Here is a 27,291-nt window from a genome sequence, read left to right on the forward strand (position 1 = left end):
TGCCATACCTCTCTGCAGCACATGATGCAAAAAAAACAACCTGCTCTCAAACCTGCAACACAAACACGAGTCGCTCAACAAAAAGCAACGCTGTAAAAAAACAAAAAACAAACAACAAAAAAACCCCTCATCCGATTCTGTTTCCACAGCAACGCTCTCTCCTCTTTTGATTAACAGTCAGCCCATCCGCTCTGGTTGTTATCGCGAGACTTGCGCTATATTGTATAGGGGGTATTAAATATCGCGAGAACTCAGAAAGAGGCGAGGCAGTGACCTCATCGCCGTCGCGAGGCGGAGCGAACCGTTGCAACTTTGGATGAACTTCTGATTTGAACGAACCTAGAGGCGGGCGGCGGCGGAGCAGCTCACGGACTGCGGCAGAGGAAAAAGAAGGTGAAAAGCCCCAGAGATATTCCCGCTCTTCGGTTGATTTATTTATTTTTTTTAAATCGCAGTCACGGTGTGCGTGTACCCACGACTGACCAGCGAGAGCGTCGTTTTTTTCCCTTCTTCTTCTCGAGGAGGCAGGCAAAGGTGGGAATTATTAAAGGTAAGCACGCGCTCCCCTGCTTCTCACTGGGCACACATCAACAAATATAAACACCCTCAACCGCACAGGAGCTGCCTGTTAGATAACCAGCGTTTGAATCAGTGTTCGTTTGGCTCGCACAACAGTTAAAGGTAACTCTTTGCGAATAAAACTACAGAAAAGTTAAGCTAGCAGTCGCGTAACGCGGCTCGCGCTCTTGCAGTTTAGCTAATATATCGGTATTAATTAGCTGCATGTAGCTGTGGTGAATGTATCGATTAGTGCAGCTTTTACCTCATTCAGTAAAACGTAACGCACACCACGTCTTAAAATGAAGACGATTCACCCTCTGTCCTCCTTAAAGAAACAGGAAATCTTACAAAATGACCCCCAGATAGCGATAATTGTTGTTTGTTTAAGTATTTTCGTGACTGCTCGAATTGAGATAAAAAAACTGCTGTCTGTATCGTGGGTTTCCTGTTTCCTTGACCACCTTTTTTCTTGTCAACGCTGCATCAGTATTTGCTTTCCTCATCAGAATAAAATATCATGTTTATGGTGATGTAGCCTCTTTTTTTTTTAAAGCTCTTGGTGCAAAGTTATGAAAGTCTCTGCGGTTCAGTTTTGCAAGGCATTTCAGATGTGTTGGTAGGATATGTAATAAGGTGTTGAAGGTGTAATTCTCTGTCACAAGAGGTGCAAATGTGAGCCCTTGCATTTGAAGCTGCTTCTTAAGAAAGGAATCTTTTTTTTGTGGTTATTTTACTGTAATTGGTTTGACATTTAATATAACCACACATAATGGGACATGCATGAAATTAAACAAGAAGGGTTTTCTATGCTGGGGTCTGTCAAAACCTTTATCATCAGTCAAAATGGCTGTCAGAGTTGTCTAGCCATATATAAATAGTGAATGAATGAATTTTTTTTTTTGAAAGAGAATTACATTTAAGTTTAATTTGCACATGTTTATTCGCTTAAAGTTTGCTTTCAGGGCATTCTTAGTCCATGCACGTGTCAGACCTTTTTCCTCTGCTTTAATGACATCCTGGGAGGAATATTTATTCTAAGTGGACCCCCCATAGATGCTCTGTCTTGTGTTATTACTGCCATCTCCACCTGTGTAGTCTTGCCTCGGGCTACCAGCTTCAGCCCTCCAGGGGTCCAACACACACACAGAAACACTCAGTTTCCCCTCTGACGAGCCCTAAATGAGCACGTCAAAGACATGACACCTCTATTCTATGGGTGTCTAGGACTAGTCTTGCTTTCAACTTGCAGCACAACGGTGGGAGACATTTTTTTTTTGCCCATGATTGCTTTTTAACAGCATCAAACCAACAAACTTGTGCATTAGCGGAAGAACATCTCATGTCATTAGCCCTGCCTTGTCAGAGCTCATGATTGCCATGGCTGAGCAGATCTGCAGGCTGTGTCGCATTTACAATATTAAGTAGGCTACCGAAATTGCTTGTGTAGGTGGAGGCGGGCATGTTCTGTCACACATGTGGCTGTTGAATAAAAGAAGAGTCGGAGAAGGAAAAAGGAAAGACGAAAGCGTCAGGGTTGTTGATGGACAGCTGAAAGATCAGCTAAGGGCTTCAGGGTGGGGAACATCTTAATCACCTGCTGATGTTCCTGGATTAAGCAGCTGGAGTTGGCTGAAACTCTTCTTCATATAGTTTTTTTTTTATTGAAAACATAGGGAGTTTTATTTTTAGTTTAAAGCAAAGAAGTTGTCAGCACCGTGGTTTATTCTTTCAAACAAAATTCATGGGTTAGGCCCTGTCCATAGGAGAATGGCGTATTATGAATACACAAATGTACTATTTTTTTATTGTCTGTTTGTTTTCAGCCATGCTTCCACACACAAACGGTACTTTAGCAGCCCCAAAATGGTATTTCTCAAAATCAGGTTCTATAGTAAAACATGATCTTAAAATGCCACTCTTGCCTTTTTTCTGTAGACAAACAAAACACAACCTTTTGAAAATCCTGGTGTCATCGGCATACCTCCTGCCTGACTTTTGACCCCAAATGTGTCAGACTTAACAACAATTACATGCTTGCATTTGTGTTGCAGATGACAGCTGCTCAACTACAACAGAACCAATGTGTACTGTATTCCTTGAGTGAGCAGACGAGGCTGATGAATAGTAACATTGCACTGAATAGAGCAGAGCAAAAACCACTTATTACTCCAAATAATCCAAGCCCAAAAAGTTTTTTTTATCACTTTATTAACCATTTTCTGTCAACAAAACCAAAATAATAGTGCAGCAAGAAAAGATCAATATTATATATATCAAGTATACATTTAAAAATATGTGAAATGGAAATAGTTCTAATAGAGCAACACTTGTGTATAAAGAATTAATCTGATATGCTTTGAGCATTGTGAGAAAAACCCTTCCCTCCAGTTGTCTCTCGCTACCTGTAAGCGTCCATTATGTCCACTTATTTAGGCTGACATTACTCCCTGTCAACAATAGTTTAATGTGACACAAAGGAGAAGATTCAGGTTTCACTTTTTGTCGTTTGCAGTTTGGAGTGCTGCCCCACATCATCTTTCCTGTTTCTAGTGTATTTTCCTGGCGGTGTTACAGCGCCGCATACAGGCCTGGCATAGTTACTACAGCTCTTGGGTCGTGTGGATGGAAACATTTCCAGAAACGGTGCCGTGTTTAGAATGAAAAGGTCGTTTAGGACAGACAGTGTTTCCATGTGGATGGAAACACTGATGTTGCTGGAGTTGGCTGAAATGCAGCCCTCTTCATTGTAAAAATATGGGATTTCATTTTTAGATATTATCCTGAGAAAGACAAGGTTAAGAGAAGCTGTAATGCAGGTCAGACAAATAGGAAATTTCAATTTCCTAACTTCCCTGTTTTGTTTTGTTATGATAAAGATGCAAACATCACTGACAGATGCTGGCAATGAGGTCTCACCTGTTTACAACCTCCCACTCGGTTACTGTTTTGATTCTGTTGCTACTTTTTTCCAATATTTGCACCACCTACGATCCCACCTCCCTCCATTTTTCCATCTCTGACAGCATCTTCTTCTCAAGTCTCACTTTCTTCTTGTTAAGGAAGTCATGCCAGGACTCTGACATTTTCATCATTTCTGCCCACAACCCTCACTATTCCCCCCCTTTTTTTTTTCTTCATTCTACTTACCATTTTTTTAAATTTTAGAGTAGCTATGCTAATCAAAATGGTATCTATAGCAATCACTACCTTTGACATTTTTTAATTCTACTTTTTAATGTATTTATCCTTTTGCATGCTAGTATTTGGATTGGAAATTCCCTCTGTTTAACATCTTGAGGTGGAAAGTTTCTTGATAAATAAAAGGTGAAAAAAAACTTTAATTGTAAATAGATGCCCGACAAAGCAGAATAATTTAACAAAGCACATGCCTCAGATAAATCAGTGTTTATCCTTTAATTTAATTAATTTAAACTTATATTTCTTGTTTAATTTATGTTCAGATATGCCCTAACCAGAATCCAGTAACACATTTATTAGTCATTAGCTTAATTTGTTGCTTCTGGCTACATTTGCAATTGTTACATGCTTTCCAGGATTAAGTCAGTAATGCTTTCGTTAAACATTATTCATGTTTTAAACAAGTTGTCAAGAAGGAATACGTTTCATGAAGTTTAGTCTTTACATTATAGATGAAACCATGTTATAGTCCAAACTCATTAACACTACTTACCAAAGTGCCAATCATTATGAATCACAAGTGAAGTAATTCTTATTATTTGTTATACAAATTCATTTTGGTTATATCACAAATTAATGGAATATTTATTTATTTATTTTAAATATTTCAAACAGTAAACAGAAAAGGAGTTTTCCAAAGATCTGAGTGCAGTTTTGCTCGAAAGACTACATCGGTGTGCTCTTGATGCTTTTGAAGTGCAAGCCTGCATTTTGTTTTCATTTAACAAACAGACCTTGCAGTTTTTTCTCAGATATATGAAATTTCATATCTCTTTGATCCGTGGTGTTTTGCAGAGGGATAAAGCTGAGGCTCTCTTGATAGTTTGTCAGGACCTTTCATTGCAGCTAGAGAAGGAGGAATAAGATACACGGGTAAGCAGTTAACTTGATCTTTTTCACCTGAGATGTAAAAGGCCACTTTCCCCTTTTTGCATTTCTTGTCCATCTGGTAAAGTAACGTCTTAATAGGAGCTGTAAATGAATTATAGCACATGGAAGGAGTGGATTACTAAATAACTGCCCATTTCAGTTGTAACAGATGAGCAAAAACTGTAAGAACATCGTAAAACAATGACTAGGCAGGCTAATCCATGCAGAAATATTCAGAGGGAACATCCCGTACAAATGGCAAGCCCTGAGACTACAGTGCTGAAATATGTTTTTATTACCTGGTTACAAGTTAGAGTAAACGTTTCGCATCAGACAACCATTGGGTATTAAAATATAATAATTACATTTTAGATCGGATTGAAAACTATGTTCCTGTGGAGTTTTCTGTCCAGTATTTGGCAAACCTTACTCTTTTATCTTTAAAATAAAAGTTAATTACTTGGATTGAAAAAAGACAACTTTAAGAGCAACTCATTTATACACTACTTATTTTCCTAAACCTTTGAGCTGTGCTCTTTTAAATCAAACCAGAGTCAGATTTTATTCCTTAATTATAGATTTTAATTAAAGTTTAGGTAATTCAATCTAAATGAGTAAATTAAAACAGCTTTATTTTTAAGTTATCAAAGTTATGAAAAACATTGTAGTTATAAAATTACCTTTTTAAAGCAGATGACTGGTTAACTTCTGCTCTGTCAAAATAACTTTCTAACTCTTAGTCAAAAGAGCTAGATTGACCTTAGTGATAAATGGAATTAGAACTAAGCAAGTTCCTAATATTAGTATAAATAGTTAATCAGATATTTCATCTGGCTTTGAAAGTTTGTTCATGACAAAGTTGTTCAAAGTAGATTTTAACTTTGACAAAACACAGTAATGATAAAATCTATCCCTGATATGAAAGGGTATTTTCCAATAGCGAAGTTATTTATTTGGTTCTTATAACTTTAGGTTTGCATTAGTTGTTCTCATTAGGCCTTTTGCGTGCTGCTTCTTGATCGCTGAGGTTTAAAGTCATTATCAGTTTTGATTCAGCTGCAAAAACGGGAGCTGGCTACATGTTGACTGTTGTGTATGAAAAGTCAGTTACAGGTGGGTCGTGCCATTATGTCTGAAAATGATTGTCATGCACAAGATGCTGATTGCTTCCTCGGGATGTCCTGAAACCCTCTCTGCGACTCCTCTCTGACTCAGCCATGACATTGCGAGAACACAACTGAGCACAAGAACTGTAAATCTTATCTCTTACCATGCTTTGGAGCGTTGCTGAAATTCCTACCAACTGTCCTGCCATCTGTTTCCAAGCAGAGGGAGCTTCACATTCCTGTCTTGCTGTATGACTAAAAGGATGTTGCTGCTGTTGGCTGCTTGGGCTTGTATTTTTGGAAGAAGTGCTATTTTGACACAATATAATTTGTTAGTAGGTAATGTCGTTCTGGTATAGATGGAGATCTTTTCTTGATATTGGTATCAGTACTTTGAATGCTTATTGATATCCATACTTTTCAGTACACTTATTGATAGTAATTTCTTAATTTATAAGTCCAAACATAGAAATATGATGTGTAAATACCAGAAAAGATTTAGCAGTTATAAAACATTAAATTCATGCTGCTGTTTCTGCTTTTTCAGGTATTTGCATGTAGGGAATACAGTTGTAAGGCTGTTAAAACAGTGTTCTTTCTGAGCAGCCATTTTTACATCAAATATATTTTGTTAACACAACATTTACTAATGACATTACACTTACTGCTCAGGCCCCTAATTAATGTGATTAGTCATTGTGTTGAGATTTTATTTAAATTCAAAACGTCTAATGTTAGGCTTGCCACGGAGAGTGACATGAGTCAGTGTGTAAGTGCCTGGTGTTTCTTTTGTAAATCTATGCATATCTTTTTAAAGATATGCATATGCTTTATATACTAAGTCATATGCTTCTGCACTTGATTTAGTTTTGTTAAATAATTGCATCATGATAGTATTAAACCATAGAATTAAAAGGGAATACTTAGCTCTTATCATGACAGTATCATCACACAGTCAGGCTGACTTGGGATCATTGGATCAGTACCAGATGCAACAATGCCTGTTATTTGTTATCATTGTCACAGTAAATATAATAATTTCACACAAAGTATCTGTTGTTGCCAGAGTTGTTCTCCCTTCAAATTACATGTAGACTTACAACGCAACACTTTACTGTCTACCTGCAAGCACCTGGCTACAGTGCATACCTTAACAATCAATGAATAAACAGTTAATCCTTCACGTCTAAAGTAGATTTCTGTCAAAGTTGTAACAAGCAAGTGAATAATGTCGCCCGTTGGATTATTTGGGAAGATTTAAAAAAAGTCAATAAAAATATAAATATGTCCCTGTCGCCTGTGAAGTTTCCTCTGAGTGTGATACTAGCTTATTTCCAAAATTCATTAGAATTTGACACACTTGTTATGATGCTACTCAACATGCTTTTCAGTTGGTGACTTTAACATGCAGATTTTGGAGTACAATCTGCTTCTTCTAACTTTCTGACCGGTTATTGTACATTTAAATGTACCAGGAATCACAGTACCAAAGTTGTCTTTAACTTAAGTAAATGGTAGTTTATTCAGATGATGCTGCAGAATGTTGTTAGAGCATAGCATCAGCCTGACAAATTCCTTTAAAAGTGACTACAATTAAATTGGTACTTTTAATTGGCTGCTTTTCTAAATGACAGCAGAAATGTTGCAGCATATGTTAACAAAGAGCAAGAACAGTAAATTGATGTTTAAATGATTGAAGTTTAAAACACTGGCACAGAATAAATGGAAGATGTGATGTGAACACATAATGAATATGCTAACTAGTGTCTGCTATGTATCAGCATTTAGCATTTCTTTTTTTGCAGCATTCCATTTGCAATAGTTGTCAATCAGTGTTTAGCAGAGATGATTTTCTGCATGTCTTCTGCCTGTATTTTTAGTACAGCTTCTGCTAAAGTTAGTGCTCACAGTTTGTAGTTTATTTTATAAGAATTACCTCCCCAACAAATAGATTTGAACCTTCTTATGTCTATACATGCATTTGACTTCTGCTTCTCAAACAATCCGATTGCATGAAAAAACATTCACACACTGCTGCCATCTTAGCTCTGTTGCAGCTTTTCAGTGTCTTTTGGTGACCTACAAGCACCATGCAAAAAGGCCTTTTTAATATAACATATCTGTTTTCCATAGAAAGTTGTGTCTATAGCTGTCACTTCATGGTGTAAACACAGAAGGAGGAAATCACATCCATGCATTACAGTCGTGCCAAGTAGAGGTAGCGGCTGACTTCAGCAGTTTGTTCACTGAGTGGCAGAGAGGACAAGGCCAACACATCAGCTGACATGGATATGAATCTCAGTGAAGGGGGGAAAAGTGTCACTTAAAATGTACTCAGGCCTCCATGGAGTATCATTTGAATTTTGGGAAAACACAAAAATTCAGCAGAAACTACAGGCTTTTTTTTGTCATTGTAGAGATGCCAACCATAAAGAGGGAGTTAAGAGAGAAAAATCTTGCCTTAAAAATCAATCTGATTTTAAACTTCATCGCTGCCTTAAACTGATTTCTTAATTGCTGTGGTGTCCCACTGAGCCTTAACAAACCAAACAGACTTGTTCAGGTTTCTGGTAATGTCACATGGGAGAATATTGGAGCAAACATTTCAATTAAGGATATGGTTTAAGTTCATTATAAGAAATGTATCTCCGCACACACAGAACATTTTCCTAAACTCTTTGCTGTAGAGACATATTTTTAGTACATCACAGGTGGCATGAAAGTTTGTTTTCTTTTTAATAAAACAAAATCATTGTGGAGATGTTCATTTCTTTAAAGATGAAGTTGGGTGCATTTCAAGGACATTTTTATTTTTTATTTTTTTGCCCGCTGACTGAAACGTCACCATTCAATTATTGTGCCATGGATGAGAAAGCCTCATAATGAAAGACATCTTGCTTGGGTTTGTTGGTTCCAAGCAGGTCCTGGTTGGTGCCAGGGATAGTAAACGCATAAATCCATCTTGATTTACTGAGAGCTGCAACAGCTTTTGGCTGAACTCTCCACAGTCTTCCTGCTTTGCAGATTCATGTGCAAAAAGAGTGCTCATTTGTGGCAGCTTTGTTTCAGGCTTCTTTAAACTGTTTCTAAAAGAAATTGTTCAGAATATTAATATCTTTTGACCTGATGAAAAAGTGTTCAATTTCTTTAAAGAAATTTTTATGATGTGCATGCAACTACTTCCTTTTTTCAAAACAAATAAAATGCTAATGAAAAAATTTAAGAAATTACTTAAAGTTCTTGTATTACAAAAAGCACCACTTGCTATCGGCTGTTACTCTACAATAAGGAATAAAAAGTAGAAAATAGGAGTCAATCCCATAGTTACCAATGCTAAAATGTTGTCTTGAAGATTTATTTCAACAGTATTGATCAAATGTTTGTTTTATTATATTGTTTTTACTACAGAACAAACGTACATTTGATGATGGGACTTTGTCAAGTGGTGTGTCAGCAATTTTCTTTTGAAATGCATAAAAAATGATTAACAGTTCTGATGTTTATAACATCTGGCTTGCAGGTGGTGAGTGCAGAAACTAAAGCAAGCAAAAAGCATGTATGATTTGCGCGGCTTACTGTATGATATGTAGTCGTCACTGCAGCTGTTTTATCACTTAATTCTTCTGAGAAAAAGTGTTTAGACTTATAAGGCGATGACCTTAAAAGCTACCGTAGAGTTTCAGTTTTTAAAGTTAAAAATGTTTGATAAATGTTTTTGCAGGGGTCATTCCATTATGGTTTTGGCTGAGCCTCAGGTCCACAATGGCACATAGAGGAATGTGCGATTATCTGTGTGTGCACAATAGGGATGACCTCATCGTTTGCAACCTTGTTCCAGCTCAGCATGCAGAAATACAATAAAATCTTCATGCCCCACTTCCCACTGCATTCCTTATATGGTGTATGTGAGTGTTTATGTCCAGATCACAGAAGTGTGTGTTTGCTTTCTAGTTTAGAGAAGTCCTTAAAACGTTTACTCAAGGCTGAACTGGTTAATAATTATTTGGACAAACAGGTTCGGAAGTGGTGTTTTTTTAAAAATAGGCAGAGACACTAACTGTAGTCTGAGCTGTGGTGACCTTTCAGGAAGCGATAGTGTGAACTTTTGCTCTGATTGTAATTTTTTTTTTCAGGGAAAACCCCCCACACAGTTCCTTGTTTTTCATACTATTATAGTCTAAGTCAAAGCACAATTACTACTGTATGTATTGTTGGGAACTTAAGGAAATACTGTGCAAAGTTTGAAGTTATTTGTGCAGCAATTCTCTTATTTTGGCTACATTTTGTTTGTCTTCCACATCAGTCGATTCATACAAGGTTTACAGAACAACTTGAAGTTATAGCTTCAACACCTACCACCTCTGTTCACAGCCTGTCAGAAACACTGCAGTGATGTGTGGGCACAAATATATGTAAAAAAAAGTCTCTCACACAGATAATTCAGATAATTTAGATTCCTGGTGACTGTATCATTGCAAGTGATGAATACAATGCAAGTTTATTTTGTTTATTGAATATCTTGTACAGTTAGCTCTGCTGCTTTTGCTGACTTCATGTGTTCTTTTTTTGCAGCAATGCCGCTTAGTTTTCAAATCTTTATAACTTTCTGCTTTTCCAAACCATAGATATACCTATGTTTCTGTAGGGCTTCTCAAAAACCATGGATCAGTTTAGTCTGTGTGTTAGGGGACATTTGAAAATGGCCACTACATAAATAATCTGCAAACAAGCAGTGCAGTAGTTACATTTGGCAACCTGTCATAATAATTAACAAGAAATGATCCTGAAAGAGAAACTTTATATACATATAAATTATTTTAGCGTTACCCTTACAAATTTTATGTTTTGCTGTCTTTTTAGGCCTCCTCACCAGTGACAACTAAGGACATAGCCGTTATCTTTAATTTATTTATGGGTTCTGGGTTGCCTTGCGAACACCTGTTTCCAGTTTTTCTTGTCATCACGGACGGATGCTGTCACTCAAATTAAGGGGGCAGCTCTGTGGTGTTAGTGCTGCAAATGGTCAGTGGAGGAAATTTACCTCACATTGTTTTGATCCATTCCACTGGCATTTAGATAGTTTCTTGCTAATATCTCCACTGAGTCTTTCTAGCTGTGAGGAGAGATGATGATGAGTGGTGTGTGGATGTTGATGGTTCTCATTAAGTGGCTCCTCACAGGAGAGTTTGTTGCCCTTCCGGGACTTTCTGATGACAGTGGACCTGTGTAGAAGTAAAGCCTGTTAAGTGAGGGCCCCCAGGGTTGTTTTTAATGAAATGACTGCTGGAAGCTCTTTAACGTCTCCGAAACTGCTTAGGGTGGAAAATGGCCGTAGTTAAAAAAGAGGTTTCAATAAAGGTACTCATGTCAACTTGTCTTCATTATTATATACATTTTATTGTCTCATCACTTGCTTACTGTGTCTTTTTTGCCCTGGTTTTACATTACTGTCAGTTACCTTAAACAGACATGAAGAAACAACATATGGACTGAAATAACTAACAAGCCATAGCTTCATAAATTGAATTTAAAGGTTTGGGCCTCTCTGGGAGATCATACTGATATTTGTAACAGAAAAAAAAAAGAAACAAGAGCAGAAATATAATAAGCTCTTTAAAGACTTGAATAGCATGATTGTAGTTGGACATCACAGTCTGTACTCAAATGAAAAAAGTATCTAGAGGGTTGTAGCTCAAAGCACCAGTGGTTCTCATTGCTTCCTGATATGAGATTCAATAAGGTAATGTTGCCAGGCAACGGCTCCAATTCCACTTTTGGCTAGTATTGCTTAGTAACAAAATTTGTTTCCAAGAATCAAAAGCAGAATCAGTGTTAGAATTAAAGATGGTTACAACCCTTTAATCTTATCACTTATGTCAGAAACTTAAAGCGGCATGTTTGGTGCTACAAACTGACATGCTATCGATCTGTAGTTTGTTTAAATATAAGAAAAGTGCTTATTCTTGTTGTTTAGTTTGACTTTAGAAAGTGCTTTCTCTGTGCATGAAAAGCTGGATATTTCACGCACCTTCGTATTTGTTTTGGAACACACTTGTCTCTCAATGCACCTATCCCTGCAAATAGCCAATTGTGCACAAGGAGGAGGTGGAGTAGGAGGAGAGAGATTGTGTGAACAAGGCCTGCGGGGGTGGTCTTGGGTTACATAATATCAGATGAACCCAGCTGTTATGTGTTGTTTAGCCCATGGGTGAAGTAGTGCCAGCCAAGCTGACTGATGTGTCCACCTGCGCTCATCAGAGTGGCTTCAGGATTAGGGTATAGGTCAATGAACAGACTTACACTGAGCAAACAGACAGATCACATATAGTCAGCAAAAAAAAAAGAAAACGTAAAACTGCAGTGCCGACGTCGCTCCTCCAACACTGTGTTGCCATGGCAACACAGTTGTTGTCAGAAACCTTGGGGTTTAATGATAATGCAGGGTTCTAACAACAGTAATTAAAAGCAGTCTCCCCCCCCCCCAACGTAATAAATAAAGCTACCTCCTGTAGCACCTTCTTCTCCCAAAAGCTGCTCTTAAGTGATGCACTAACAAGAAATCTCTTTTCATCATGTTCTTTAGAAAGTGACAGTTTACACTTGTTGGTACCAGTGCACACGATTTTCTCCCTTCATGTTGGCAATGTGTTACTCAGTGATTGCGGACAGGAACTTCTGTGAAGACTCAGTTACTGTGATTTTCCTCAGTCGACTGGTGAGGGTTTTTTTTGGTGGCGTACTATGGAAGCAGTATTAAAAGTGAACAATATCCAAGGGGTATGTTTCAAGAAGTGTTCTGTTAACAAGCAAGCTCTGTTTAAAACACTTGAATCAGAGTGACTGCTATTAAATGTTTCAGTTTTTCTGTGAAAACAAAATAATGAGGACTAGAGCATGACAGTCACAGTAATGTAACTGTGTTTTAGAGCTCATTGAAACTCGTTTCCCACATTCACCAAAAACATCTTTCATTTTAAATGTATTCACAGAGAAAATGAATGCAGCTTCAATGGCTTTGCTTGTGTTTTTAATATAAGAAATTAGGAAGTGAAGCTCTTGATGGTTTGAGCTTTCCAGTAGATTACTGCATGTCTGCCATACAAGTAACTGTCTGGGACCTGAAGTTGATGATAACCACTCTTAGACCATTCTACTATGTTGAGGGCACTACGACATAAGAGGAAAAAGTGGGGACCATTTAGAGAGCCTCTGGCAATGTTGTAAAACACACAGCAGGAGCCCTCTTTCTCTTAGTTTCTTTCCACTGAGGCTCTCCAAACTTTAATCATCTTTTAGCCATCGTCAAAATATGCATTGGGTGTTCAGTAGACTTACAAGTTGCTGACTCTTTTGCTTTTTTAAAATTTTTTGTATACATTCTAAGTAAACAAAAAAAGAATTCTTAGAAGAGCAATAGTGATTGTGATTGTGTTCAAGGGTGGGAAAGGTGAACCCCAAGAATATCCAGCCCTCACATTTAATTGTTTTATTTAGCCAAGCAAAGCCCTAAATGCTGGTAGTCAAGCAACAGCGTGACCCCCTTCTTTGGGTTTGATCTGTGGGGCTCAGGGCCACTGCTCAGAAACCATAGCCGTAGCTCTTTTATTCAAAGACCCTTTCACTTTGGGAGGTGCGAACCTCACATCTGTCAAAGTGTCATGAGGCTCGGTGTCTGCCGCCTTAATCCTCCTGCCCGCTCATCCCTTAAAACGGCATTTAAGAAGGAAGCCCCGCACACGGTTTCTCACGACCATTAACCATGCACTTGTCAATCTTCCTCAAAATTTTGTGCCCAGTGGCCCGGAGTAGCATTTTGTCTCTCAGCTGGGTTGGTCTAATTGATACAAACCTGCCTTTGTTTGGTTAAAAGGGATTTACTTTATGTGGGGCTCACCACTTTGTACACTAAAGAAATGCAGTCACTTCTGAAGTAGTGAAAATGTCTAAGTGCCGAACCGGCATGATGATATGATGCCACGGTGTTGTGCAGCACACTGATGGTTTTAAAATGTTAAAAATCAACATATCTTGATTAAGTGTTTTCAACAGATTGAAAAATACAAACAAATGAATGGATAATTGAGTTTTTGTTGTCAAGTTGTTATTATGCATTTGAAACATGGCTATTTTTATTTGTTTGTTAAGCTTTTCCACTGTTAAGGCGATCAGTTAACTCAAATTGTGTTCCTGCAAAACTCGTCAGACTTTGCTTTTGTTTTAGTCTGTAATGATGTTACAAAATACTTTGTTCTGCTGACACTCAAAACCGTTTAAAAGCATCAGACAAAGAGAAGAGAGAAAACAAGACTCTGGGCTAATTGCTTTAAGTATGGGGATTGTGTTTTCAGATGTCAAGTTTAAAAGTGTTTGCACTCTTTTTCTCTTCTCTCTTCCTTGTTTCTTTACCTTGAGGCCAGAGCATTATTTTTTTCATAGCTTTGAGTGTTGTTGTATTTGTTGTTTGTAAAATGGCTTATTATTGACTAGCACTTCCAGGATTCTAATACTATAAATACTGCATTAGCTGTATTTAAAGGCAAGTGTTCTGGTTGTCTTTTACTTGAAGCTATATTTGTTACCATTAAAACAAACAAAGCATTTGGCTGCATTGTGTAAAAAGACAGTGTGCCAGCTGAAACTACATTCAGCGTTTCAACACATAATGTATTAGGAGTTTATAACAAGTACTTAAAATAAGGAACAACAGAAATATATTTTATAAAAGAGGCAAACATGTTTTTAAAGATGATAATTTTAATTAAAATCCTCCTGGAGACTGTTTCAGAGGCAGACAAGACAAAAGTCTTGATGATGACTTGGTGATGTCATGGCTACCCTGTCACAGCTGTTGTTTATGGTGTGAACACAAGAAAAAAAAACTAAAAGAAAGAAAGAAAAACAGAGGAAAGTTTTTAGCTGTGAGGTAGCTGCAGCCTCCCCTTTTATGAGGTTTGAGGCTTGGTGTGTGGTAACAGAGATTTATAGCTTTCATTATCAAGGTTTCACCACACTGTTGGATCCCAACAGTCCCCACACAGACCATCGCACTCCTAAAATAACCATTGAGGCTTTTACTTTAATAAATTGTGGTTAGACTGAGGCACTGAAAAGCTGATGTTTTTCTGGTGCAGCTTTGACCCTAAGGATTAAATGTTAATGCTCTGCAAGGTCTTCATCGGGTGCAGGTGGCTTTTTGAATCACAGCATGTATGGACAGACACTTAGACACACAAATACACACTTCACTGAACGCCAGAATCTTTGATATTCAGGTTTTTTCTCTGGTCACTGTAAACTGTGATAAGGGGAAATGGTGTGAAGAAAAAGGTTTTTCTTGATGAACTTGTGAACTCCCCTTAAGACTTCTATTTTTGATACTCTTCTAATTTTCCAATTTTATATTTCCATTTGTAGCAATCTGATTGTTTGGTAAAATCCTCTCTTTCTCACCCTCCTTATACATTTTTTTAACCAGCACATTGTAGAAAAGTCCTGCTCATGATGTTGGCACCCATCAAAAATTGTTTATGTTGACTTCTAAACCAGCTTTAACGAAAGACGCACTGTAAACCTGCAGATTTCTGTAACTATTACATTCTGTAACACTTTCAGAAAGCTGTAAAACTAGCAGAAGTTTATTAGTGATTGACACATTCTCCTTCATTGTACATTTTTGAGGTTTTTTACTAAGACCTAAGCTTGGGTATCTGATTAGCTTTCAACGACAGATAGCTTTTTTCTACCTGGATGACTGCTAATGAATCAGTGCTGTGATTTAAAGGTTCTTGTTGCAAGTATTGACACTCATCAGTGTTCAATTTAGCATTCAAACTTTGTACATCAGTAAAGTAGTTGTTCACTGGTTTATCACTGTGCATAGAAAGTACTATTTTAGATAACTGTTCTATAATCAGATCTTATTTATTCCGTCAATTTCACCAGTATACAGGATTAACAGCAGTGAATTCAATGCCGATTTATGAAAATATGGCTCCTTTTATTCTCCGAACACATACAGATTTTTGCAGTTTATAATTGAGGGACAATCTTGGTACGTAGTTATTTATTTAAAACACTTATGATTTACATTTATAAATTTCTTAAAAAGTTATTAGTGTGGACTGCATGGTGGTGCAGTAGTTGACACTGTCACTTTACACCAAAAAGGTCTTGAGTTCTTGTTCCATCTGTTTTTTTTTTCTGTACGGAGTTTCCGTGTTCACTCTGTGCATGTGTGGGATTTCTCCAGGTACTCCAGCTCCCTCCCACAGTTCAAAAACCTTCAGGTTAGGTTAATAAGTGGTTCTAAATTAAGTGTGTTTGCATGGCTCCCTGTCTTGTGTGTCTACTGGCCCCGTGTTGAACTGGCAGCCAGTCCAGGGCGTACCCCGTCTCTCGCCTGTTGACTGCCCTGCACCTGCTCCCCTCGCAATCCTAAACACGATTAAGCAGCTACGGAAAACGAGTGACAATGAAGTGTCAACTTGTGCAAAATGGCACAGTGTCAGTGATTATAAGCATACACTATTTCAGTGATGACATTTAGAGCTTTTGTGGCCGTTGGGTGAACTCTGTCTGATTTTACACATACCTTGTTTTGTAACGTCTCACTTGATGCTAGTGCAGGCACAGAACATTTTTTTAAAGCAGCAACAGCAGCCAAACGAGGACCAGTCCAGGATGTACTCTGGTTTAACTCAAAAACAGATTTGATACAGTGACTCTGCCAGCCCATATCCATGTTTTCCAAAGGCCTGCAGCATGTGGGAGAGGAAAACTGAGGCTTATGACAGAGGAATGTGAAAAGCAGGCAGCTGAGACTTGATAGAGTGCTGTGCCTAAAACAATGGGGATAGGTTTAGAACAGGTTGAAAGTGAGGATAGGTGGAAGAGGAACAAAGCTGCTTATGCTGTCTTGAAATGGCTTTGAAAGAGAATCTGCAGAGAATTTGATGCATTGTGAGTTTTTGCAAGTACTCTGAGTCTACCTATAAAACTTTATGGGGCTTTCTACAATGTGCTCCTTTCCTCCTCCTTAGTAGTGATTTTTGTGATGTGGTTCATTTTTTGGTATGGGTTGTTAGGTTGCTATTTTTGTGGGTCATATAAAAAGGTATTGACTTTACATCAGTTTACTACAGCTTGGCATTTGTAAAACATTAACAACTGTGAATTAGAGATTAGGCCAAGCTAGAGTGCATTTAAAAAGTGCTAATTATTCCTGAGGTTTAAATGTTTCTCATGTAGATAGAGAGAACCAGAAGTCACACATGGCAACATGTATTTGTTGTAATTAGTAAGCAATAGCAGTTTTGTGCAAGCACATTTTGGTCAACCTTTACTTCATTTGTTTTTAAATGATACAAAAGCCATCAGTCGGCAAGACAAATTCTTTATTCTCTGTGTAGCAGCAGGCATCTTCATGATTATACCAGAACAGGAAACGGTGTTCCTCAGTGAGAGAGGTCATTATTTTGCTCACACATTAGCTTTCTTTTGTTTCTACTAGGTACTTATCTGTCTTTTAAAGAAGCTGGACAAGTGGATTAATTAATTCCTTGAATGACCAAAGACACAGCTTCAACATTACTACTGTAGATGTCTATTGTCTATAAAACTAGGAAAAAAACCCACAACGTGGCGTTTGCTTTCACTCCTTCATTTAAAGGATTGTTTTTGTTACAGTAACGTGTAAGCTGTCTTGAATACCAGTAGCTGTCTTGGAAGAAAACTAATTTTCTTTGCGTTCCTGTCCACCCTGCCAGACATCTGGACATTGCCCGTTTCATGACCTGCTACTAAGGCTCGGTTAAAGAAAAAAGAAAAAAATCAAACCACAACATAAATTTTTCTGAAAAGCTGCTTTTAAAAACATGCTAAAGTACAGCTTTTATTTTGCTATATTGTGCTTTGTTTTGTAGTCAGTTATTTTATAAACATGGCTCCTGTAAACAAGTCTAATGGAATGCTATTTTTAGCTAAACCAAAAATTGGTATTCTGTTCTTACATTTCTACAGATAGGACTTTACATATTTGACTTAATATGCAGTCGTAATGACAAAGTTCAAAATAATTTCATCGTTATTAACAACTGAGGTGATTAAAGTTTCTGGAAAAGGTTGTAGCTTGGGCCTAAGACAGACCATAACTACTAGTTCACATTAGGTTTTAATAAAATCTGTGCCTTTTTCCTGTGCCTTTTATACCTTTTTTCCTGTACCCCAAAATGTGCCTCTTTCTTCCATTTCTGTCATTCACTGCTGTGCGTTTGTAACCCTTCCGACAACATTTTCCTAAACTAAATTCCGTTTTTGTTTTAGGATTTTTATTTTCAAATTCAATTTATTTTTTTTCCCCTATCTAATTGGTCTTCAGCCTCTCACATGGAGTTGACTCAATTACAGCTTCCTGTATTGTCCTAGATAATTGTAAAAAGATTATGCTGGTAATTTCTTAACTCTGAACACATTACAAAGAATAATTGCTAAACTCTTGAACTGCAGTATATGCAGTGTAGAAATGGTGTTAGAAACTGGACATTTTGGTTTTGTTTAACCTCCTTGTATGTAAAAACATAACCAGCTGTTTTTTTCTGTAATGGCAAAGGATACAAATGTAACCCATAACAAATATTAACTGTGTGACTAATGATCAAGTGTGGGCCACAAATTCACTGTCCTAACCAATAACTCATGGGGTTATTACTGGTGGGGTAATGTAGGGTATGTGTCATGCAAGATATTTTATTTGTTCCCCTTGTGTATTAAAACTGAAAGAACATCACAGATATACTCATTGGGAGGGCAACAGCTGAAAAGTCTGCACTATACAGTATGATCGATGACAGATCCCTTGACTCATGCTTTAGGTATGTTCTCCCTTTTATCAACCAAGCAACTTTGGATGGTGGTAGACGGTGTGAGTGTTCACTTAGCAACTGTGCACATTTGTTCCAATTTGCACAGAGTTGGTTTCCCAAAGACAGACTTGAAAGGGCCATTATCAAGCCTCATTAGGCTCAATGCCAAACTGCAGAAACAGAACATGAACATGGTCCAAGGTCCAGGTCAGCAGTCTTTACTAATAATTTGGTGTATGTAGAAATGGTAACAAAGGTAAATGGTTTATCTCAGAGCAAACAAAAAGGTGTGTGGAGTGAATGTAACAGAATAAAAAAAAAGGATTTGAAATTAACCTGAACTTTGTTGAAATGACTGCATATGAATGTCTAGCTTCAAGTCCCATTTTTGTAAATTTAAAGACTTTCTTTAAATTAGAAACAAAAAAACTGGCATGTCATTTAATCTAGTTAATGAGGCAAAAAAAAACACTACCCTGCAAGAAATTATAGAATCAAATCAACACATGGATGGCAATCTAATTCATTTCATATCAAGTTAGACTTACCATTATTGCTCACAGAAAGGCCTGTTAGGTTGGTAAAACCATAAATTGTTAAACTCAGATGGGAAGCAGAAGTATGAGCACTAATCATGAATAACATCACATTACATGGGTACACAGGACCACACAGATGGAACTTATAACAAGTGTTTCTGCAGTGTGTAGAATTGGCAGCTTCTTCTGACTTAGTTCTCCAGGAAATCCAGCCAGTGTGGAGAGGAAATTAAATATGTGTGCGTTGGGGTGTGTGTGTGTTGGGTTTTTAACTCAACACACACACCAAGGAATGATCTGAGCTGTTGATGCTGCACTCTTTCTTGAGGACCTTTTGGCTAACTGTAGCATTTGTATTTTAGTTTGAAGCATGTTTCAGGTTTTTCACTTCATCATCTTTGTCCTCCGTCTACAAGAACTGGTAACGAACTTTACACACGTAGATCACTTGTAGCTGCTCTAAGTGATGCTATTACCTCTGCCAAGGCTTTCAGTCTGTCTGTTTGCAAGATTACTTAAAAACTAATGAACAGTTTTAAATTAAATTTTCAGGAAATGTTGGGGTTGTGATTAAACTTTGGTGGTGATCCGGATCCTACAACTTTTTCAGTGACCCTATGGCCTTGGCAGATTTTTGCGCCCTCCAAGTGCTTCGAGTTCATTATGAGATCGTGTCAAATAAAGCTTGTGCTTTATTATAGTCATGATGATTTTTTTAGAGTCTTGTTAGTGTCGCTCTGATGGTCCTTGAACTGGGATTATTACAGCATATTGAGAGACTATTAAAATTAGCACTGCCATTTTCCCTCTGAGGCTTTTAGAGCTCATTATAATAAATTGAGAGATTTTCATAACAACTCCCTCCCCAAAAAAACACAAAAACAACTCAGTTGTTTTACTGTAATGCTGACTGAATCTTAGTTCATTTACAGAAGTGCAGGAAATCCTCTGGAACCATTGTGTGACCAAAAAAGAAAAACAAGAATATAGTTTCTTTTGTTTTCTCATCTTATGTTTTGTTGAAATGAATTTTTTTCTTTTTCCTTTTTGTTTTGATGTCAGTAATACTTGTACCTAGAGGAGGAAGAGGCACTGAAAAATTAACAAAATAAAGAAAGCTAAATAAGCGCATTGAATTTACAATCTTCAAGTAATTTTACTTGTACAATTTAAATATTTAACTATATATGTTCCATCCACACTGACCACATTGTAACCACTTTGTTTTTAATGTTTCTGTTTTATGAAGCTGTAAACTGAAGCTATTACCTTTTTTAAATTTTTTTAATTCTAAATGCAAATTTTAGGATTTTCAACAGCATTTTAATCTGTTTAGTTTTAAATATGTTATTATAAAAACGACTGAAACACACTTTTATTGCACTTGAACAGTTAATTACAAGTTATTAATTATGCTTTTAGTCTTTTATGTCTCTTTTCTCTCTTTTATGTCTCTTTTCTATTTCAGATCTATTTTGCTGGCTGTGAAGTGAAACTGTGACCACTGGTGAGGATCAAACTTTCTTGGCTATATTTGACTGTCCTCTGTCTCTAAGCTATCCCTAATTTATTATGGTTAATGCCATGGCATTTATGGGTTTGTTCAAGGTGTTGAGAAGGTTTTTTGAATGCTTGATAAGTCAGTAATGTGTACAAATTTGAATAGTTTTTGCATCTTGTTAGTAACTGTCTTTTTACTACTGGCTTTAAGCAGTAACTTGCTGCTGACATTACCACAAGAGTGCTGCGACCACATGTGAGCTACATCTTTACTGTCAGAGCACACTCCTTCACATTGATCCCCTGAACTAGATCAATGAGGAGGATTAGCAGAATTAGCAAAAGAGTACTTGTTCTTACCTGCAAGCTCAGTCTTATAAAAGAGGGTTTCTCAGCAGCAGGACTCGAAATATACAGACTAGGCTGCTAATCTTTGTCCCATCATATTTATATGTTCTAAAACGAAAATACAAAATAAGCAATAGTCTAAAATCAGTAAACGGTTGTTGACATTGGACAAATTAAGAGGAACATGATGATGTTCTTATCAATACTGCCTTCTCTTAGATATGTTTAAGAATTCTCTGTGTTCAGAACAATGTCAGAATAGCTTAATGCATTTCAGCACTTAGTTTTAACAGCATAAGAAAAGAACTGCTGAAAAAGAACTGTTGTTGTATTAATTGTATTGTATGAGTAAAAAGGCAGTTTTCTTTTCATTAACTCACCTGTCATTGTGCATTTGACTGGCACTGCAAGAAATTATTGAAAAAGTAAGCCCCTAGAATTACTAGAATTACCTAGTTCCTTATTTCTTGTTTTAAGACAAATTACTTTGCATTACTTGAACCTATCTAATGTGGTATTCAGGCTATTCTTAAAGGATGACTACCACATAAAACATCTTAGAGCATCCTAAATAGAAAAGGAAGTCGTGCAATTGCAGTGCCATTTAATAGGATGTTAAAATACCAATAAATATTAATAATGGTAATAACAAAAAAAAATCCATAGCAAGAAATTATGTAAAACAAAAACGCAGCGTAATCTGCTTTGAGGTGAATCTAGTGAGTGGGCGGCTCTCATCTATGAGTTTGAAACAGCATGTTTTGTTCCAGTAAATTTTTTACTTCTCTCTCTTTGTGTAGTCCTCTCGATCTTTTTCTTTCTCGCTCACGTCCTCCTCCAGCCAGCAATGCTGTTCTCCTCCCACACAGACCGACACATGCACGCTCACACAGATACAAATACAGCTATGTTCACACATGTAGAAGGGTGGGGGGTGGAGACAAATTATGTGGAGTGTGAAAGAAAAACGCACAAGAAAATGGAGATGATACTAGAAATTGGTAGAACTAATAATCATAAGATAGAAATAAAACTGAGTTTGCAGATGATGTGTGGGGGTAGCAACGTTTTTTTTATTATTTTCTATTCTACATTATACATCACTTATACAGACTCAGATATGTTTGTCTCTTTTATTAAAGGAAGAATAACCTGTGGTATTTGCATAGACAACTTGAAACTGAAAAAAGTGATAAGAATTCTGAAAATCAACTAACAAAAATCCGACTTTGCTTTTGAATTGCGATCCAACAGAAGTATTTAAAAAAGACAAAATAAACTGGCATTGACAAAAATGATGATACCTGTAATTTAATATTTTATTGCACAGCCGCTTAAGGCAATGACTGTAATCTTCTGCACCTGTCGACAGGTATTTTGGCCCACTCCTCATGAACAAACTGCTCAAGCTGTCTCAGGTTTGAATTGTCCGTTTCAGCGCCTTCCATAGATGTTTAATAGGATTTAGATCAGGGCTCTGTGGGCCAGTGTTTTGTTCTTAGCCATTGGATGTTCTTTCCTTTTTATGCTTCGTTTTTGGATCCGTGAACATAGAGCGGATGTAGCTAGCTCCAGTTTTGTCTCATCTGGACTGTTCTCACAGTGAAGGCATGCAACTTTGTGAGCAAATGTCCCCACTTTTGATACAGTTGTGGTTGTTCATGGGGCAGAAAAGTTTTTGTTGTATTTGTTTGTTTGAGTAGCTGAACTGTTTAAATGTTATTTCAAGCTTATATCCTGCATTGTAGACAAAGTCAAAACTTGTGTTATTTAAAAAATGACTAAATATTTTGTAACTTGCTGCACAATGTATTTTTTTTTTTGTATTTTGTTTTTTCTAAGCTTCCGAGTTAGCCACAATTGTACAAATTGAATGTCAGCTTTTGGGAAATATAGGTCTACCTGTATGGTTAAATATGTTATTTGCATGTAGAATGTGAATGTATGCCCCTTGGAAATATCATGACCTGTGATATTTTGAGTTCAAGCAGTCCTTTATGATAATTTAATATTATGTGTGTGTTAATATAGTAGTAATGATGCATTTTTATATATTGTGCAGACTTGGTATTAGTTTAAGCAATAGGTAAGGATCTGCCTTCTGTCTGAACATTGGTATAAAATTTTAACTATTATTCACTGTCATTTAGTTTAACTCGATGTGGGGTTTGTGTTAGCTTTAACAAAATGTTTCTTTATAAAGCTACATAATGTTATAAGGAATAAAAGTAACTACTTATTGACTGAGTCTTGAGTTGTAGTACAGCATTTGACAGCGATCGTCCTCAAGTAAAGTAAAAGATCAAATTTTTCTTGACTTAATTCCAATATATCATTTTTTGTGCAATTAAAACCCTGTGAGTGGAACACTTCCTGTTCAATATGCCTCAAGTGTGAAAAAGAAGAGATATTTTAGGCAGCTTTAACATTGATGGAAAAGAGACCGATGTGTGAATGACTGAATGCCAGTGACTTGACAGACTGATAAAGCTTTTATTGATGTTGAATATTTCATGTGTGAGAAAGGAAACTGTCATTTTATTTAATTTAATTTTTTCTTTGTTGGTTTTGAATGTGCCAACATGCAATAAGCCTGATGTAAAGAAATATTTTAAAAAGACCGTTCCATATGGGAATAGATAGCCATGTTCTTACTCTCTTTTGACTAACTTGATGGACTGACTACTCAGTCACTTTCTGCATCTCTCTCTTTCTCACTTTTGGTTGCAGCATTTCATATCCTCCCACACACTCTCACACTGAGTGAGGAATCAATCCTTCTCACTTTCATTATCCCTCCCTCTCTATCTCTGTCACTCTCTCTGCCACTTCATTCTGGCCGTTCTGTACCAATCGAATAGTTGTGTTGTGGGCACAATTGAGTCCCACAGCAATCATACCATGTCCTCATTAGGGTGCAGTCTAGTGGTTTGCTTTATCCTGCTTCATCCCTTTCTTGCTGTAATTGGGTAAAAACCTTTGCCTACCTGTCAGCAGCAGTCTCAGTGCAAATGCTGCAATTTATTCAGCTGTGTATAGGATTTAACAATGGCCTTAAAGTTACCTTGAGCCATTGCTGTCCAGCATCATTTCAACAAATTGGTGTATCACTATGAATCAGATCTCACTCAGGAATGTCTCCACCTTTGCCGGCCTATGGTTAATGACTGTGGTCCAGACAGAAAGGCTTCTTCTGACAAGTGAAATGCCTGTTGTTAGTGTATTTATTGTCCAGACCTTTAGACAAAACGGATTGTATTCTTATCACTACTGTTATTTATTTTTTATCATGACATATAAAGATGCAGTAAGATCAAGTGTTTAATGTCTTTTAGGGTTGAATGTTTCAAATTATATACTATTGGATGCAGTTTGGGTTGTCAAAGAACACCAGTACTAAAATTTTGTATTTAATTAGATACTAATTTACGCAAATATCAATGCCACGATGCTGTCTCCATCCCCTCCAGTTGACTCACAACTTCACACAGCTGCTGTGCAGACACAGATGCTCAGCTTCTCACCATCAGCTGAAAACATAAACACTGTCCGACTTTAACACTGAGCTGCTGCTGTCACTATAATCAAACTAACTTAATATTGTTATGTTGGTGCAAACTTTTCAGGGCTCCAGACCACAAACATTTAGTTGCCTTTTGCCACCACTTTTAGAAACAAACAACTAAACACACCAGTATGACTTTACATTATATTTTGATGCTTCTTTTTCTTTTATCCTGTTTTCCATCATTGTATAGTTATGGTAGAAGTGATAGTCATAAGAGAGCAACAGTATGTGTCTGTGTGTATTTGTGTGAGGGGAGAAAAAGTTCAAGAGTTGCTAGAGAACATAATACCATGGCTCTGTCGTCATCATAACATCTTTGGGTGTCCTGCTTTCTGGGCTTGTGACTCAGGAGGCAGTTTATTGTCTCTTTTGCTTCCCAGTTCTTTAAATTACCACTGACAATGCTGCAATTATTAGTGTAAAAATGTGTAAAAAAAGTTTGAAATATAAATATTGTGTCAATACACTTTTGTTTGTCACAATGCAAAGAATATGTGTTAAGAAAACAGAAGGAGTAGTGCTAAGGCGATATAACACTTAAGCAGATATTATTTTATTTCTTTGGGAAATGTATTCTCCCCCAGACTTGAGCCTTAATTGTGACTGGCCCACTGGTTCTGCCTCACTTGTCACTTCCTCAGGGGAAGCAGGAAGTGGCCAAGATGTGTTTCCTGTAGGAATTTAAAGCAGCTTCCTTGGCATAAGGACACACTGGCACAGCCCTGTTTGAAAGCAACAGGATGGAGTGGCTTTCCTAAATATATAATGCTTTCACTTTTACAACCACTTGTACTTAGCTGCTTTTTTTTCTTCCTTCTATTAAATTGCAAAGAATAAACAATAACCCTATTACTTTTCTTTTTTTCCCAGTTTCTTCTATTGTATTTTTCCTTTGGAGAAGTAACATGCATATTTTTCTCATATTTTCTCTTAGTACATTTTCAAGCTATGCATAATTGCTGCTATTATACCATGTAGAACTGATTATAGTTAAACACTCGAGTATGACTTGGCATAACTAAAGAGTATAAACGCATTGAATGCAAATGTTTCTCATTGAGAACTTTTTACTTCTTAGTAGTCTCATTAGTTTTTCTTTCTGTTCTTTCTTTGACTCCTGCTGCATTTTTTTCCTTTCCTATGACTTATTTGACTCCCGATGCATTCCATCTTTCATTGAAAATATTCATGCATATTCAGCTGCCAGTTTTGTCCTGTGTCTTGCCCATAGGCATTTAGCAATCGCCCTTTTACACCAAACCATCACTCAGCCCTCGGGAACATCTGGAAGGTCATTGTCTCTCTTGGTTTTCCCGATTCATACGACCAAATCTGTTTGGGGTTTGACAGTGAAAAGCAAAAGCCCCCAGACTGGCCTATAAAGCACCAGCAGCCATCTGGTAAGAAAATAAAAATTGGAGAGGCTTTTTACAAGACATTCTAAGGCCATGAGAACTTTATCTTTTTGTGGCAAAAACTGAAAAATGCACAAATTTAAGTTTGTGCATTTTTCAGCAGAGATTGACTGCTGGAGGGTAAAAATAAACTGTACAAGCTATTTGTAAGTAAATGCACTTTGCAAGCAATGTGCTGAATGCTTTTTTTTGAAAGCAGGTTGTCAATTAAATAAATATTAGGCACTGAAGATCTATTTCCCTCTAGACCTGCTTCTGTGGTCCAATACAGACAGTTTTGGCTTAAAAAAAAGATAATAAGTCTGCATCCTAATATCAAACTTTAAAATTTGAGGCATTAACACATTTACTGTTCTTATTTGTCATTTTTAATGTTTCATTTTTCACCTGTTGTGCAGCTTTTTATTTTTTTTAAAGAAAGAGCTTCGAGTACTGAACAAAGAGCAGCGTTTTTTTTCTCAACCCTACCCACTCCTCTCTTACTGCAGTGCTCTTCCAGCTCACTGTTGCCCACGCACTGCTGCGCCATTTTGGAAATCTACAGCTCTCTTATGATGGCTGTAATCCGTGGCTTTTTCTGTATAGTTAAAGTAGTCACCTTTGCTTTGTGGCAGGGCATAGAAAGGCACTGTGATTTACTCATGTGGACTTAATTCATGGGAGTCAAAATGTACCTGGGTGACACTAATAGCAGTTTTTGCATTGTAGTCTTTAAAAAAAAGAACTACACTTGCTGCTGGGAAACATAATTATGAGTTTGTGTTTCCTCTTCTCTATTCTCAATTCTGATACGTCAGTAGATTTTATTTTTTTTGTGGAAATTCAAATTCTAGATGTTCACATTTCTTTTCTTCTTTGACACACAGTAGATTACCTTTCTATCATATCACATGTCGAATAAGGATTTTCCTATTAACTGTCAATATTTTATTTACCTTTCATCTCAAACACTGGTCAGTTTGGTTAAATGTGTAAAAGTTTCTTTTTTTCTGTCTGTTTCCCTCTAAAGATTATTTTCCCTTCTAAAACAAGCTAGAATTTTAATGAACTTTCTCTTCTTTTCTCTGTTTATCCTTTACATCCCTTCTCAACAACCTTACTTCTATCTCTTTCCATCTCTCACTACAGTACATCAGCCCCCAGCCACAATGTTAATTACACCACAGTTCTTTTTCTCTGTTATTCACCACTCTGCTATTTCTGTCACCGTCACTGCTGTGCTTGCTTTCACTACATTGCTATCCATTTGCTTAGGTCTGCAATGGTTGTTGAAATGAGGAGGGGGTGTGTACTTCTGCCCAATTCAATAACAAATGGTTGTTTAGT

At 37.0% G+C, this 27,291-nt stretch overlaps 1 protein-coding gene across 4 annotated transcripts in view; it reads left to right on the forward strand.

Annotated features, from left to right (window-relative positions):
• Window positions 1-322: 322 nt before the first annotated feature.
• The window catches only part of sipa1l1 (signal-induced proliferation-associated 1 like 1), a 70,102-nt gene continuing 43,133 nt past the window's right edge, over window positions 323-27,291 (forward strand). For 3 of the 4 annotated variants that reach the window (XM_017411932.3, XM_037981550.1, XM_017411933.3), the window contains exons 1-2: window positions 323-550; window positions 20,603-20,641. The gene's annotated coding sequence lies outside the window, so the exon portion shown is untranslated. The remainder of the gene's footprint in view (window positions 551-20,602; window positions 20,642-27,291) is intronic. The other variant, XM_025005010.2, reaches the window with a different exon arrangement.

The sequence above is a fragment of the Kryptolebias marmoratus genome, linkage group LG19 (genome assembly GCF_001649575.2).
Source record: "Kryptolebias marmoratus isolate JLee-2015 linkage group LG19, ASM164957v2, whole genome shotgun sequence".
NCBI classification, from domain to species: domain Eukaryota; kingdom Metazoa; phylum Chordata; class Actinopteri; order Cyprinodontiformes; family Rivulidae; genus Kryptolebias; species Kryptolebias marmoratus.